Source organism: Oncorhynchus mykiss, chromosome 32 (assembly GCF_013265735.2).
Source record: "Oncorhynchus mykiss isolate Arlee chromosome 32, USDA_OmykA_1.1, whole genome shotgun sequence".
In the NCBI taxonomy this organism is placed as follows: Eukaryota; Metazoa; Chordata; class Actinopteri; order Salmoniformes; family Salmonidae; genus Oncorhynchus; species Oncorhynchus mykiss.
In genome coordinates this window covers 1,280,022-1,296,987 of record NC_050572.1, presented here as the reverse complement: position 1 = coordinate 1,296,987, position 16,966 = coordinate 1,280,022, and the positions used below count along the sequence as shown (strand labels likewise).

Genomic DNA, 16,966 nt, shown 5'->3' with positions numbered 1-16,966 from the left:
CTGTACTGAACTCTACTCTACTGTACTGAACTCTACTCTACTGTACTGAACTCTACTCTACTGTACTGAACTCTACTTTACTGTACTGAACTCTACTCTACTGTACTGAACTCGACTTGACTGTACTGAACTGTACACTACTGTACTGAACTGTACTCTACTGTAATGAACTATACTGTACTGTACTCTACTGTACGCTACTATACTCTACTTAACTCGGCTCTACTTTACTGTACTGAACTATACTCTACTTTACTTAACTCTATTTTATTGTACGGAACTCTACTCTACTGTACTGAACTATACTCTACTTTACAGTAATGAACTATAAACTACTCTACTTCTTTACTGAACTCTACTCTACTCTACTGAACTCTTCGAATACCGAAATAATTTCAAAAGCCCTTCCCTAAACTGTACTCTACTGTACTGAACTGTACTCTACTGTACTGAACTGTACTCTACTGTACTGAACTATACTCTACTTTACTGTATTGAACTCTATTTTATTGTACGGAACTCTACTCTACTGTTCTGAACTCTACTTTACTGTACTGAACTCTACTCTACTGTATTGAACTCTATTTTATTGTACGGAACTCTACTCTACTGTACTGAACTCTACTTTACTGTACTGAACTGTACTCTACTGTACTGAACTGTACTCTACTGTAATGAACTATACTGAACTCTACTGTACTGAACTCTACTCTACTGTACTGAACTCTACTTTACTGTACTGAACTATACTCTACTGTACTGAACTCTACTGTACTGAACTCTACTCTACTGTACTGAACTCTACTCTACTGTACTGAACTATACTCTACTGTACTGAACTCTACTCTACTGTGATGAACTTTACTGAACTCTACTGTACTGAACTCTACTCTACTGTACTGAACTCAACTTGACTGTAATGAACTATACTCTACTGTACTGAACTATACTCTACTGTACTGAACTGTACACTACTGTACTGAACTCTACTCTACTGTAATGAACTATACTGTACTGTACTCTTCTGTACGCTACTATACTCTACTTAACTCGGCTCTACTTTACTGTACTGAACTATACTCTACTTTACTTAACTCTATTTTATTGTACGGAACTCTACTCTACTGTACTGAACTATACTCTACTTTACAGTAATGAACTATAAACTACTCTACTTCTTTACTAAACTCTACTCTACTCTACTGAACTCTTCGAATACCGAAATAATTTCAAAAGCCCTTCCCTAAACTGTACTCTACTGTACTGAACTGTACTCTACTGTACTGAACTGTACTCTACTGTACTGAACTATACTCTACTTTACTGTATTGAACTCTATTTTATTGTACGGAACTCTACTCTACTGTTCTGAACTCTACTTTACTGTACTGAACTCTACTCTACTGTATTGAACTCTATTTTATTGTACGGAACTCTACTCTACTGTACTGAACTGTACTCTACTGTACTGAACTCTACTTTACTGTAATGAACTGTATTTTACTGTACTGAACTATACTTTACTGTACTGAACTCTATTTTATTGTACGGAACTCTACTCTACTGTACTGAACTCTACTTTACTGTACTGAACTGTACTCTACTGTACTGAACTGTACTCTACTGTAATGAACTATACTGAACTCTACTGTACTGAACTCTACTCTACTGTAATGAACTATACTGAAGTCTACTGTACTGAACTCTACTCTACTGTACTGAACTCTACTTTACTGTACTGAACTATACTCTACTGTACTGAACTCTACTGTACTGAACTCTACTCTACTGTACTGAACTCTACTCTACTGTACTGAACTCTACTCTACTGTACTGAACTCTACTCTACTGTACTGAACTCTACTTTACTGTACTGAACTATACTCTACTGTACTGAACTGTACTCTACTGTAATGAACTATACTGAACTCTACTGTACTGAACTCTACTCTACTGTACTGAACTCGACTTGACTGTAATGAACTATACTCTACTGTACTGAACTATACTCTACTGTACTGAACTGTACACTACTGTACTGAACTGTACTCTACTGTAATGAACTATACTGTACTGTACTCTACTGTACGCTACTATACTCTACTTAACTCGGCTCTACTTTACTGTACTGAACTATACTCTACTTTACTTAACTCTATTTTATTGTACGGAAGTCTACTCTACTGTACTGAACTATACTCTACTTTACAGTAATGAACTATAAACTACTCTACTTCTTTACTGAACTATACTCTACTCTACTGAACTCTTCGAATACCGAAATAATTTCAAAAGCCCTTCCCTAAACTGTACTCTACTGTACTGAACTGTACTCTACTGTACTGAACTGTACTCTACTGTACTGAACTATACTCTACTTTACTGTATTGAACTCTATTTTATTGTACGGAACTCTACTCTACTGTACTGAACTGTACTCTACTGTACTGAACTCTACTTTACTGTACTGAACTATACTGAAGTCTACTGTACTGAACTCTACTCTACTGTACTGAACTCTACTTTACTGTACTGAACTATACTCTACTGTACTGAACTCTACTGTACTGAACTCTACTCTACTGTACTGAACTCTACTCTACTGTACTGAACTCTACTCTACTGTACTGAACTCTACTCTACTGTACTGAACTCTACTTTACTGTACTGAACTATACTCTACTGTACGGAACTGTACTCTACTGTAATGAACTATACTGAACTCTACTGTACTGAACTCTACTCTACTGTACTGAACTCGACTTGACTGTAATGAACTATACTCTACTGTACTGAACTAAACTCTACTGTACTGAACTGTACACTACTGTACTGAACTGTACTCTACTGTAATGAACTATACTGTACTGTACTCTACTGTACGCTACTATACTCTACTTAACTCGGCTCTACTTTACTGTACTGAACTATACTCTACTTTACTTAACTCTATTTTATTGTACGGAAGTCTACTCTACTGTACTGAACTATACTCTACTTTACAGTAATGAACTATAAACTACTCTACTTCTTTACTGAACTATACTCTACTCTACTGAACTCTTCGAATACCGAAATAATTTCAAAAGCCCTTCCCTAAACTGTACTCTACTGTACTGAACTGTACTCTACTGTACTGAACTGTACTCTACTGTACTGAACTATACTCTACTTTACTGTATTGAACTCTATTTTATTGTACGGAACTCTACTCTACTGTACTGAACTGTACTCTACTGTACTGAACTCTACTTTACTGTAATGAACTGTATTTTACTGTACTGAACTATACTTTACTGTACTGAACTCTATTTTATTGTACGGAACTCTACTCTACTGTACTGAACTCTACTCTACTGTAATGAACTATACTGAAGTCTACTGTACTGAACTCTACTCTACTGTACTGAACTCTACTTTACTGTACTGAACTATACTCTACTGTACTGAACTCTACTGTACTGAACTCTACTCTACTGTACTGAACTCTACTCTACTGCACTGAACTCTACTCTACTGTACTGAACTCTACTTTACTGTACTGAACTATACTCTACTGTACTGAACTGTACTCTACTGTAATGAACTATACTGAACTCTACTGTACTGAACTCTACTCTACTGTACTGAACTCGACTTGACTGTAATGAACTATACTCTACTGTACTGAACTATACTCTACTGTACTGAACTGTACACTACTGTACTGAACTGTACTCTACTGTAATGAACTATACTGTACTGTACTCTACTGTACGCTAATATACTCTACTTAACTCGGCTCTACTTTACTGTACTGAACTATACTCTACTTTACTTAACTCTATTTTATTGTACGGAACTCTACTCTACTGTTCTGAACTCTACTTTACTGTACTGAACTCTACTCTACTGTATTGAACTCTATTTTATTGTACGGAACTTTACTCTACTGTACTGAACTATACTCTACTTTACAGTAATGAACTATAAACTACTCTACTTCTTTACTGAACTCTACTCTACTCTACTGAACTCTTCGAATACTGAAATAATTTCAAAAGCCCTTCCCTAAACTGTACTCTACTGTACTGAACTGTACTCTACTGTACTGAACTGTACTCTACTGTACTGAACTATACTCTACTTTACTGTATTGAACTCTATGTTATTGTACGGAACTCTACTCTACTGTTCTGAACTCTACTTTACTGTACTGAACTCTACTCTACTGTATTGAACTCTATTTCATTGTACGGAACTCTACTCTACTGTACTGAACTGTACTCTACTGTACTGAACTCTACTTTACTGTAATGAACTGTATTTTACTGTACTGAACTATACTTTACTGTACTGAACTCTATTTTATTGTTCGGAACTCTACTCTACTGTACTGAACTCTACTTTACTGTACTGAACTCTACTGTACTGAACTCTACTTTACTGTACTGAACTATACTCTACTGTACTGAACTGTACTCTACTGTACTGAACTGTACTCTACTGTAATGAACTATACTGAACTCTACTGTACTGAACTCTACTCTACTGTACTGAACTCTACTTTACTGTAATGAACTGTATTTTACTGTACTGAACTATACTTTACTGTACTGAACTCTATTTTATTGTTCGGAACTCTACTCTACTGTACTGAACTCTACTTTACTGTACTGAACTATACTCTACTGTACTGAACTGTACTCTACTGTAATGAACTATACTGAACTCTACTGTACTGAACTCTACTCTACTGTAATGAACTATACTGAAGTCTACTGTACTGAACTCTACTCTACTGTACTGAACTCTACTTTACTGTACTGAACTATACTCTACTGTACTGAACTCTACTGTACTGAACTCTACTCTACTGTACTGAACTCTACTCTACTGTACTGAACTCTACTCTACTGTACTGAACTCTACTTTACTGTACTGAACTCTACTCTACTGTACTGAACTCTAATTGACTGTAATGAACTATACTCTACTGTACTGAACTATACTCTACTGTACTGAACTCTAATTGACTGTAATGAACTATACTCTACTGTACTGAACTATACTCTACTGTACTGAACTATACTGAACTCTACTGTACTGAACTCTACTGTACTGTACTGAACTCTACTTTACTGTAATGAACTGTATTTTACTGTACTGAACTATACTTTACTGTACTGAACTCTATTTTATTGTTCGGAACTCTACTCTACTGTACTGAACTCTACTTTACTGTACTGAACTCTACTGTACTGAACTCTACTTTACTGTACTGAACTATACTCTACTGTACTGAACTGTACTCTACTGTACTGAACTGTACTCTACTGTAATGAACTATACTGAACTCTACTGTACTGAACTCTACTCTACTGTAATGAACTATACTGAAGTCTACTGTACTGAACTCTACTCTACTGTACTGAACTCTACTTTACTGTACTGAACTATACTCTACTGTACTGAACTCTACTGTACTGAACTCTACTCTACTGTACTGAACTCTACTCTACTGTACTGAACTCTACTCTACTGTACTGAACTCTACTTTACTGTACTGAACTCTACTCTACTGTACTGAACTCTAATTGACTGTAATGAACTATACTCTACTGTACTGAACTATACTCTACTGTACTGAACTGTACTCTACTGTAATGAACTATACTGTACTGTACGCTACTATACTCTACTTAACTCGGCTCTACTCTACTGTACTGAACTATACTCTACTTTACAGTAATGAACTATAAACTACTCTACTTCTTTACTGAACTCTACTCTACTGAACTCTCCTTTTACTGTAATCTACTTTACATAACTCTACTGTACTGCATTCTACTGAACTCTACTCTTATCTTATTGTATTATACTATACTATACTCTACTTTTGTACTGTACTGAACTCTACTTGACTGTACTGTCCTGAATCTACTCTACTTTACTGCATGGAACTATACTCTACTCTACTTTACTGTACAGAACTATACTCTACTGAATTATGCACTACTTTACTGTACTGTACTGTACTATACTCTACCGTACTACACTCTACTAAACTCTACTGTACTCTACTCTACTGCAATCTACTCTACTCTAATTTACTGTACAGAACTTTGATATCCAAACTCGTCTATGATTAGTTCAGATTAGATCCAGTCAGGATCAACCAAATGTGGTCTTGTTGGGGGCGGAGCTCATTAAAATAACAGCCAGTGTGTAGAATAATACCCAAATGAGGACCTTTTTGTACCTATTCAGAATACAGCCCCATGAAGAGAATGACATTCATATCCATAATGAAGCATAGTACAGATCAGGGACCCATGATACAATTCCGTTTCCGGGTGTAAATCCACATCACTTACTGTACTTCAATAAACAAAAGAGATGTGGTGTCATGTCATATCTGACACCCCATTGTTTCTGCAGACATCAGTGAATCTTCATTCAGAGCAGATATTTAACAGTTTGGAAAATGTGGACACAAAAAACAGAGGCCGATTTTACCTACATTTTGTTACCACACTTTACATTTGTAAACAATAATTTACTGTGGATTAGAGCAGCTGATGGACAAATCAGCTGATGGACAAAGTTTGAGCAGCTGATGTACAAACCGCACAGACAACCTGTAGAGAAAGTTTTAATGTAATTGCATTCTACATTCTGGCTTGTAAGGAACATTTTCACGATTTCTCACACAAATGTCTCAGGCTGTACATCCATTGTGTATTACAGCTGGATTAATCAGTCAACTTTGCAACTAGAGCCCAGAAGGAAAGCACTGCTGCAACTAGAACCCAGTAGGAAAGCACTACTGCTACTAGAACCCAGTAGGAAAGCACTGCTTCAACTAGAACCCAGTAGGAAAGCACTACTGCTACTAGAACCCTGTAGGAAAGCACTGCTGCAACTAGAACCCAGTAGGAAAGCACTGCTGCAACTAGAACCCAGTAGGAAAGCACTACTGCTACTAGAACCCAGTAGGAAAGCACTGCTGCAACTAGAACCCAGTAGGAAAGCACTACTGCTGCTAGAACCCAGTAGTAAAGCACTGCTGCTACTAGAACCCAGTAGGAAAGCACTACTGCTACTAGAACCCAGTAGGAAAGCACTGCTGCAACTAGAACCTAGTAGGAAAGCACTGCTGCAACTAGAACCCAGTAGAAAAGCACTGCTGCAATTAGAACCCAGTAGGAGAGTACTGCTGCTATTAGAACCCAGTAGGAAAGCACTGCTGCAACTAGAACCCAGTATGAAAGCACTGCTGCAACTAGAACCCAGTAGGAAAGCACTGCTGCTACTAGAACCCAGTAGGAAAGCACTGCTGCAATTAGAACCCAGTAGGAGAGTACATCTGCTATTAGAACCCAGTAGGAAAGCACTGCTGCAACTAGAACCCAGTAGGAAAGCACTGCTGCTATTAGAACCCAGTAGGAAAGCACTGCTGCTATTAGAACCCAGTAGGAAAGCATGGATGCTACTAGAACCCAGTAGGAAAGCATGGATGCTACTTGAACCCAGTAGGAAAGCACGGATGCTACTAGAACCCAGTAGGAAAACACTGCTGCTAATAGAACCCAGTAGGAAAGCACTGCTGCAACTAGAACCCAGTAGGAAAGCACTGCTGCCATTCGAACCCAGTAGGAAAGCATGGATGCTACTAGAACTCAGTAGAAAAGCACTGCTGCAACTAGCTCTGGAAAACTTCCATTCCTACAGTTCTCAGCCATTCTGCCTTCTCCCTTCAGTTTTCGGCCATTAGATTCGCCCAAGACTGGCTCACGTGAGCTACAGAAAGTAGTCATACCCCTTGACTTTTCCACATTTTTTTTGTGTTACAGCCTGAATTCAAAATGGATTAAATACATTTACACAAAATACCCCATGAAGACATGTTTTTAGAAAAAATGTTTAATGTATTGAAAATGAAATACAGGAATGTCTCATTTACATACACTACCAGTCAAGAGTTTGGACAACCTTCTCATTCAAGGGTTTTTCTTCATTGTAGAATAAAGTGAATACATCAAAACTATTAAATAACGCATATGGAATCATGTTGTAACCAAAAAAAATGTTAAACCAATAAAAATATATTTTTTATTTGAGATTCTTCAAATTAGCCACCTTTGCCTTGATTACAGCTTTGCACACTCTCGACATTCTCTCAACCAGCTTCATGAGGTAGTCCCCTGGAATTTCAATTAACAGGTGTGCCTTCTTAAAAGTGAATTTATGGAGTTTCTTTCCTTCTTAATACATTTGAGCCAATCAGTTGTGTTGTGACAAGGTAGGGGAGGTACACAGAAAATTGCCCTATTTGGTAAAATACCAAGTTCACATCAAATTAGCAAATAGAAACAATAGTCCATCATTACTTTAAGACATGAAGGTCAGTCAATCCGGAACATTTCAAGAACATTTTCTTCAAGTACAGTCGTAAAAACAATCAAGTGTTATGATGAAACTGGCTCTCATGAGGACCGCCACAGCAAAGGAAGACCCAGAGTAACTCTGTTGCAGAGGATAAGTTCATTAGAGTTACCAGGCTCAGAAATTGCAGCCCAGATAAATGCTTCACAGAGTTCAAGTAACAGACACATCTCAACATCAACTGTTCAGAGGAAACTGTGTAAATCAGGCCTTCATGTTGAAATTGCTGCAAAGAAACAACTACTAAATGACACCAATAAGAACAAGAGACTTGCTTTGGCCAAGAAACACGGGCAATGGACATTAGACCGGTGGAAATCTGTCCTTTGGTCTGATGAGTCCAAATTTGAGATATTTGGTTCCAACCGCCGTGTCCTTGTGAGACGCAGAGTAGATGAACAGATGATCTCTGCATGTGTGGTTCCCACGTGAGGCATGGAGGAGGAGGTGTGATGGTGTTGGGGCGCTTTGCTGGTGACACCGTCAGTGATTTATTTAGAATTCAAAGCACACTTAACCAGCATGACTACCACGGCATTCAGCAGCGACACGCCATCCCATCTGGTTTGCACTTAGTGGGACTATCATTTGATTTTCAACAGGATAATGACCCAACACACCTCCAGGCTGTGTAAGGGCTATTTGACCAAGAATGTCCAAATCCCCATCATCAGCGTGAAGAAAATATGGAAGAAAGGGGAGAGGAGGGCGGGGTGCCTTGTAAGAATTTGCCGACGAGTAGGTAAACCAACAATTTCCTCCGTATTATTGGCCAACGTGCAATCATTGGAAAACAAACTGGACGATCTATGATAGACTATCCTACCAAAGGGACATTAAAAACTGCAATATCTTATGTTTCTCCAAGATGTGGCTGAACGATGACATGGATAATATGGAGCTGGCTGGTTTTTCCATTCTTTGGCAGGAAAGAGCAGCTATGTCTGGTAAGATGAGGGGCAGAGGTGTGTGTCTTTTTTGTCAATAACTGCTGGTGCAAGATGTCTAATATTAAAGAAGTCTCGAGGTAGAATACCTCATGATAAAGTGTAGACCACACTATCTACCAAGAGAGTTCTAATCTATATTTTTCGTAGCTGTCTATTTACCACCACAAACCGATGCTGGCACTAAGACAGCACTCAACCAGCTGTATAAGGCCATAAGCAAACAAGGAAATGTGCATTCAGAAGCAGCGCTCCTATTGGCCGGGGACTTTAATGCAGGCAAACTAAAATCCGTTTTACCTCAGCATGTCACATGTGCAACATGTGCAACCAGAGGGAAAAAAACTCTAGACCACCTTTACTTGACACACAGAGATGCATAGAAAGCTCTCTCCCGCCCTCCATTTGGCAAATCTGACCATAATTCTATCCTCTATCCGCAAGCAAAAACTAAAGCAGGAAGTACCAGTGGCTCGCTCAATACGGAAGAGGTCAGATGACGCGGATGTCACACTACAGGACTGTTTTGCTAGCAAAAACTGGAATATATTCATCCAATGGCATTGACGTGTATACAACATCAGTCATCGGCTTCATCAATAAGTGCATCGACAACGTCGTCCCCACAGTGACCATACGTACATTTCCCAACAAGAAGCCATGGATTACAGGAAATATCCGTACTGAGCTAAAGACTAGAGCTGCCGCTTTCAAGGAGCGGGAAACTAATCCGGACGTTCATAAGAAATTCCACTCTGCCCTCAGTCGAACCATCAAACAGGCAAGGCATCAATAAAGGAATAAGATCTTATCCTACTACGCCGGGTCTGACACTCGTCAGATGTCTCAGGGCTTGAAAAATATTACAGACTACAAAGGGAAATCCAGCCACGAGCTGCCCAGTAACGCTAGCCTACCAGATGAGCTAAATGCCTTTTATGCTCGCTTCGAGGCAAGCAACACTGAAGCATGCATGAGAATATTAGTGTGATCACATTCTCTGTAGCCAATATGAGCAAGACATTTAAACAGGTCAACATTCAGAAAGCAACAGGCCAGATGAATTACCAGGCATGTCAGAGGAAGGCCCAAAAACTTGTCAAAGATTCCAGTCACCCAAGTCATAGACTGTTCTCTTTGCTATCGCACGGCAAGCGGTACCGGAGTGCCAAGTCTAGGACCAAAAGCTCCTTAACAGCTTCTACCCCCAAGCCATAAGACTGCTGAACAATTGATCAAATGGCCATCTGGACTATTTACATAGACTCCCCCCCATTTGTTTTTTACAGTGCTGATACTTGCTGTTTATTATCTATGCATAGCCACCTCAAAAATTACCTTGACTAACTTGTACTGCCACACATTGACTCGGTACCCCTGTATATAGCCTCGTTATTGTTATGTAATTTTCTTGTGCTAATTTATTTATATATTTTTTTTATTTTCTTTTTTACTTTAGTTTATTTAGTAAATATTTTCTTAGCTCTATTTCTTGAACTGCATTGTTAGTTAAAAGGGCTTGTAAGCATTTAACAGTAAGGTGTTGTATTCGGCGCAAGTGACAAATACATCAGATAACCTGGCCTCCACAATCACCCGACCTCAACCCGGTTGAGATGGTTTGGGTTAAGTTGGACTGCAGAGGGAAGGAAAAGCAGCCAACAAGTGCTCAGCATATGTGGGAACTCCTTCAAGACTGTTGGAAAAGCATTCTAGGTGAAGATGTGGTGTGCAAAGCTGTCATCAAGGCAAAGGGTGGCTGGCTACATTGAGGAATCTCAAATATGAATTATATTTAGATTTGTTTAACACTTTTTTGGTTACTACATGATTCCATGTGTGTTATTTAATCATTTTGATGTCTTCACTATTATTCTGCAATGTAGAAAATAGTAAAAAGAAAGAAAAACCCTTGAATGAAGAGGTGTGTCCAAACTTTTGACTGGTACTGTAAGTAGTCACACCCCTGAGTCAATACATGTTAGAATCCCCTTTGGCTGCGATTACAGCTGTGAGTCTTTCTGGGTAAGTCTCTAAGAGTGATTACAGCTGTGAGTCTTTCTGGGTAAGTCTAAGAGTGATTACAGCTGTGAGTCTTTCTGGGTAAGTCTAAGAGTGATTACAGCTGTGAGTCTTTCTGGGTAAGTCTCTAAGAGCTGTGAGTGTTTCTGGGTAAGTCTCTAAGTGTGATTACAGCTATGCGTCTTTCTGGGTAAGTCTCTAAGAGTGATTACAGCTGTGAGTCTTTCTGGGTAAGTCTCTAAGAGTGATTACAGCTGTGAGTCTTTCTAGGTAAGTCTCTAAGAGCGATTACAGCTGTGAGTCTTTCTGGGTAAGTCTAAGAGTGATTACAGCTGTGAGTCTTTCTGGGTAAGTCTCTAAGAGCTGTGAGTGTTTCTGGGTAAGTCTCTAAGTGTGATTGCAGCTATGAGTCTTTCTGGGTAAGTCCCTAAGAGTGATTACAGCTGTGAGTGTTTCTGGGTAAGTCTAAGAGTGATTACAGCTGTGAGTCTTTCTGGGTAAGTCTCTAAGAGCTGTGAGTGTTTCTGGGTAAGTCTCTAAGTGTGATTGCAGCTATGAGTCTTTCTGGGTAAGTCTCTAAGAGTGATTACAGCTGTGAGTCTTTCTGGGTAAGTCTCTAAGTGTGATTACAGCTATGAGTCTTTCTGGGTAAGTCTAAGAGTGATTACAGCTGTGAGTCTTTCTGGGTAAGTCTCTAAGAGTGATTACAGCTGTGAGTGTTTCTGGGTAAGTCTCTAAGAGTGATTACAGCTGTGAGTCTTTCTGGGTAAGTCTCTAAGAATGATTACAGCTGTGAGTCTTTCTGGGTAAGTCTCTAAGAACTTTGCACATGTGGATTTTACAATATTTCCATGTTATTTTTTAAACAATTCTTCACGCTCTGTTAGGTTGATTGTTGATCATTACTAGACAGCCATTTTCAAGTGTTGCTATTGATTTTCAAGACGATTTAAGTCAAAACTATAACTAGGCCATTCAGGAACATTCAATGTCGCCTTGGTTAGCAACTCCAGTGCATATATGGCCTTGTGTTTTAGGTTATTGCCCTACTGAAAGGTGAATATCTCCCAGTGTCTGGTGGAAAGCAGACTGAACCAGGTTTTGTAGGATTTTGCTTGTCCTTATCTCTATTCCGTTTCTTTTTATCCCAAAACAACTCCCTAATCCTTGCCGATGACACCCATAACATGATGCAGCCACCACCATGCTTGAAAATATGAAGTGTCGGTCTCCTTGATGTGTTGAGTTGGATTTGCCCCAAACATAATGCTTTGTATTCAGGACAAAAAATGAATTGCAAACCAGATGCATGTTTTGTAATTTTTGTATTCTGTACAGGCTTCCTTCTTTTCACTCTGTCATTTAGGTTAGTATTGGGCTCCCGAGTTGCGCAGAGGTCTAAGGCACTGCATCTCAGTGCTAGAGGCGTCACTACAGACACCCTGGTTTGAATCCAGGCTGTATCACAACCGGCCGTGATTAGGAGTCCCATAGGGCGGAGCACAATTGGCCCAGCGTCCAGGTTTGGCCGGTTTAGGCCATCATTGTAAATAAGAATTTGTTCTTAAATTACTTGCCTACATAAATAAAGGTTAAATAAAAAATGTAAAATTGTGGAGTTAACTATCATTTTGTTGATCTATCCTCACTTTTCTCCTGTCACAGCTATTAATCTCTGTGAGTGTTTTAAAGTCACTATTGGCCTCATGGTGAAATCGCTAAGGGATTTTCCTCCTCTCCGTCAACGGAATCAGAAAGGACGCCTGTATCTTTGTAGTGACTGAGCCTAATGAATAACTTCACCATGCTCAAAGGGATATTTATTGTCTGCATTTTTTTGGACCCATCTACCAGTAGGTGCCCTTCTTTGCAAGGCATTGGAAAACCTCCCTGATCTTTGTGGTACAATCTGTATTTGAAATTCACTGCTCGACTGAGGGACCTTACAGATCATTTTATGTGTGCGGTACAAAGATGAGTTAGTCATTCAAAAATCATATTAAAAACTATTAACACACATAGAGTGAGTCCATGCAACTTATTTAATTTTGCCATAACAAAGGGGTTGAATACTTATTGACTCAAAGACATTTCAGCTTTACATTTTTTATTAATTTGACATTTCAAAAAATATTATTCCACTTTGAAATTATGGGGTATTGTTTTGAGGGCCAGTGACACAAAATCTCAATTGAATCCATTTTAAATTCAGGCTGTAGTACAACAAAATGAGGAAAAAGTCAAGTGATGTGAATACTTTCTGTCGTCAATGTAACTAATTAGCACAGGTGGTCCCTCTTGTCTTCCATCTGTTTCCCATCAACCAGCGCTGTAACACGGAGGTATGGCCATGTGGGAACAAGGTGTGTATCAATTTAACCTTTTGTTTTTTATTAGTAGTATTTTTTGCTGATATGAAAGATAAGGTCCCTATGCTTCCAACACTGTACAGCAAGCGACGGGTGTTAATGTTCAGACTGAGCGTCGGGGATCTTAATTAACAAACCTCCCTACAGAAGAAGCCTTCGTCCAATGACTCTTATGTGTAATGTAATGAATTGAGAGTCATAATGTAATGAACTGAGAGTCATAATGCAATGAACCAAGTCATAATGTAATGAACTGAGTCATAATGTCATGAACTGAGAGTCATAATGTAATGAACTGAGAGTCATAATGTAATGAATTGAGAGTCATAATGTAATGAACTGAGTCCTAATGTAATGAACTGAGAGTCATAATGTAATGAACCAAGTCATAATGTAATGAACTGAGTCATAATGTAATGTACTGAGAGTCATAATGTAATGAACTGAGAGTCATAATGTAATGAACTGAGAGTCATAATGTAATGAATTGAGAGTCATAATGTAATGAACCAAGTCATAATGCAATGAACCAAGTCATAATGTAATGAACTGAGAGTCATAATGTAATGAATTGAGAGTCATACTGTAATGAACTGAGAGTCATAATGTAATGAACAGAGAGTCATAATGTAATGAACTGAGAGTCACAATGTAATGAACTGAGAGTCATAATGTAATGAACTGAGAGTCATAATGTAATGAACTGAGAGTCATAATGTAATGAATTGAGAGTCATAATGTAATGAATTGAGAGTCATAATGTAATGAACTGAGAGTCATACTGTAATGAACTGAGAGTCCTAATGTAATGTACTCTGGACGGCTCTGACTTAGAATACGTGGACAACAACAAATACCTGGGTGTCTGGTTAGACTGTAAACTCTCCTTTCAGACTCACATTAAGCATCTCCAATCCAAAATGAAATCTAGAATCGGCTTCCTATATCGCAACAAAGCATCCTTCACTCATGCTGCCAAACATACCCTCGTAAAACTGACCATCCTACCGATCCTCGACTTCGGTGATGTCATCTATAAAATAGCCTCCAACACTCTACTCAACAAACTGGATGCAGTCTATCACAGTGCCATGTGTTTTGTCACCAAAGCCCCATACACTACCCACCATTGCGACCTGTACACTCTCGTTGGCTGGCCCTCGCTTCATACTCGTCGCCAAACCCACTGGCTACAGGTTATCTACAAGTCTCTGCTAGGTAAAGCCCCACCTTATCTCAGCTCACTGGTCACCATAGCAGCACCCACTCGTAGCACGCGCTCCAGCAGGTATATCTCACTGGTCACCCCCAAAGCCAATTCCTCCTTTGGTCGTCTTTCCTTCCAGTTCTCTGCTGCCCATGACTGGAACGAATTGCAAAAATTTCTGAAGCTGGAGACTCATGTCTCCCTCACTAGCTTTAAGCACCAGCTGTCAGAGCATTTTACAGATCACTGCACCTGTACTTAGCCTATCTGTAAACAGCCCATCTAACTACCTACCTCATCCCCATACTGGTATTTATTTATTTATTTTGCTCCTTTGCACCCCAGTATTTCTACCTGCACATTCATCTTCTGCCGATCTACCATTCCAGTGTTTAATTGCTATTTTGTAATTACTTCGCAACCATGGCCTATTTATTTCCTTAGTTTACCTCATTTGCACTCACTGTATATAGACTTTTTGTTTTCTTTTGTTCTACTGTATTATTGACTGTATGTTTTGTTTATTCCATGTGTAACTCTGTGTTGTTGTATGTGTCAAATTGCTATGCTTTATCTTGGCCAGGTCGCAGTTGCAAATGAGAACTTGTTCTCAACTAGCCTACCTGGTTAAATAAAGGTGAAATAAATACATAAATAAAATTAACTGAGAGTCATGATCAAAGGGTATGCTGCAACTGTAACCCAGTAGAAAAGCACAGCTGCAACTAAAACCCAGTAGGAAAGCACCTGGCTGTAACTCAGAACACAGACAGACTCCCAACTCAAACAGACAGACAGACAGACAGACAGACAGACACATGGACACAGGAAACAGCAGATAAAGGAGACATAGACACAGGAAACAGCAGATAAGAAATCAGCCCTTTACTTACGTTACTTGCGGTCCTGTTGAAGACTCTCTAGTAGTCCATGTATGGTATACCCCAAATTGCGAGTTGCTGCAGCTTCAGGAACTTTGGTGGAGGACGGTTGGGGGTTAAAAGTTGAAGCAGCAACAGGTAGCAGGCAGGGAAAAGAGAGAAGGAGTGGCTCAGTTAGGCAGCTTCAACTCACTGTCCAATAGATTCCTCATAGCCCTGAACATTCTGCTAAGCCCAGGGGCTGAACATTAGCCCCTCCCACTATGATGTCAAAGCCCCAGGTCACATGATACTCTACAGGCCAATGGAAACCTGTGTTTCCTTGGCAACTAGAACCCAGCACTTCAATGGGGTTTTCTGTCTGTCACTGGTGGTCAGGAAAAAAGACCAAGAAAATAAAACTTCACACAAGACTCAGTAAACAAATTATGAAAAAACATAACAAACATTAACCATTTTCTGTTCGAAATGTTTCCAATTTAACTCATTTACATGTTATCTTACCTTTAAAACTATACTACTGATTCTATTTTAGTAAAAATATAGCCTACAGATTATTTTTCAAAATCAACTAATCAGGGAACAATTATTTTGTAAAAGTGTCCTGCGACAAAGTATATTCAATGCATTGAGATGTTTTATTGAAATTGTTCCAATGTGCAACAGTAAGGCTATACTGAATCCTTATGGCAGATCGGCTGTCCTACAGCTGAGAGCAGATGTCTGTTCACATTGGAGGGCATGCTTTAGTTAAATAGATCAGTGGAAGTCAAAGTACACAGGCTGATTAGCTGGGAGTCAGGTTGGATTGAGCGACTGTTTCTTAATGGACAGCTTTTGGAAACCAGGCCATTGTGCCCTGCTGAGTCATGTAAAGGCCTGCAGACATTGAAAGTGTGGTAGTGGGGTTATTCCTAATGTTATGTTTTATTAATGTGTAATGAATCATAATGTGACATGTACAGCAGTGGTCTACACATTTACATTTTACATGTTAGTCATTTTGCCAACATTCGTAACAGTGTATTCAACTGAAGTAAGTGAAACAACCACATATCAGGATCATTGCAAGTAAAAACGTATTAAAAATAGTCTGCAAGCCTTGTAAGAGTA

The 16,966-nt window shown here is 39.1% G+C and overlaps 1 protein-coding gene across 1 annotated transcript in view; it reads right to left on the bottom strand.

The window, feature by feature from the left end:
- The window catches only part of ncaldb (neurocalcin delta b), an 80,366-nt gene extending 64,311 nt beyond the window's left edge, over window positions 1-16,055 (bottom strand). The window contains exon 1 of the mRNA XM_036971390.1: window positions 15,866-16,055. The gene's annotated coding sequence lies outside the window, so the exon portion shown is untranslated. The remainder of the gene's footprint in view (window positions 1-15,865) is intronic.
- Between the last annotated feature and the right edge of the window lie 911 nt (window positions 16,056-16,966).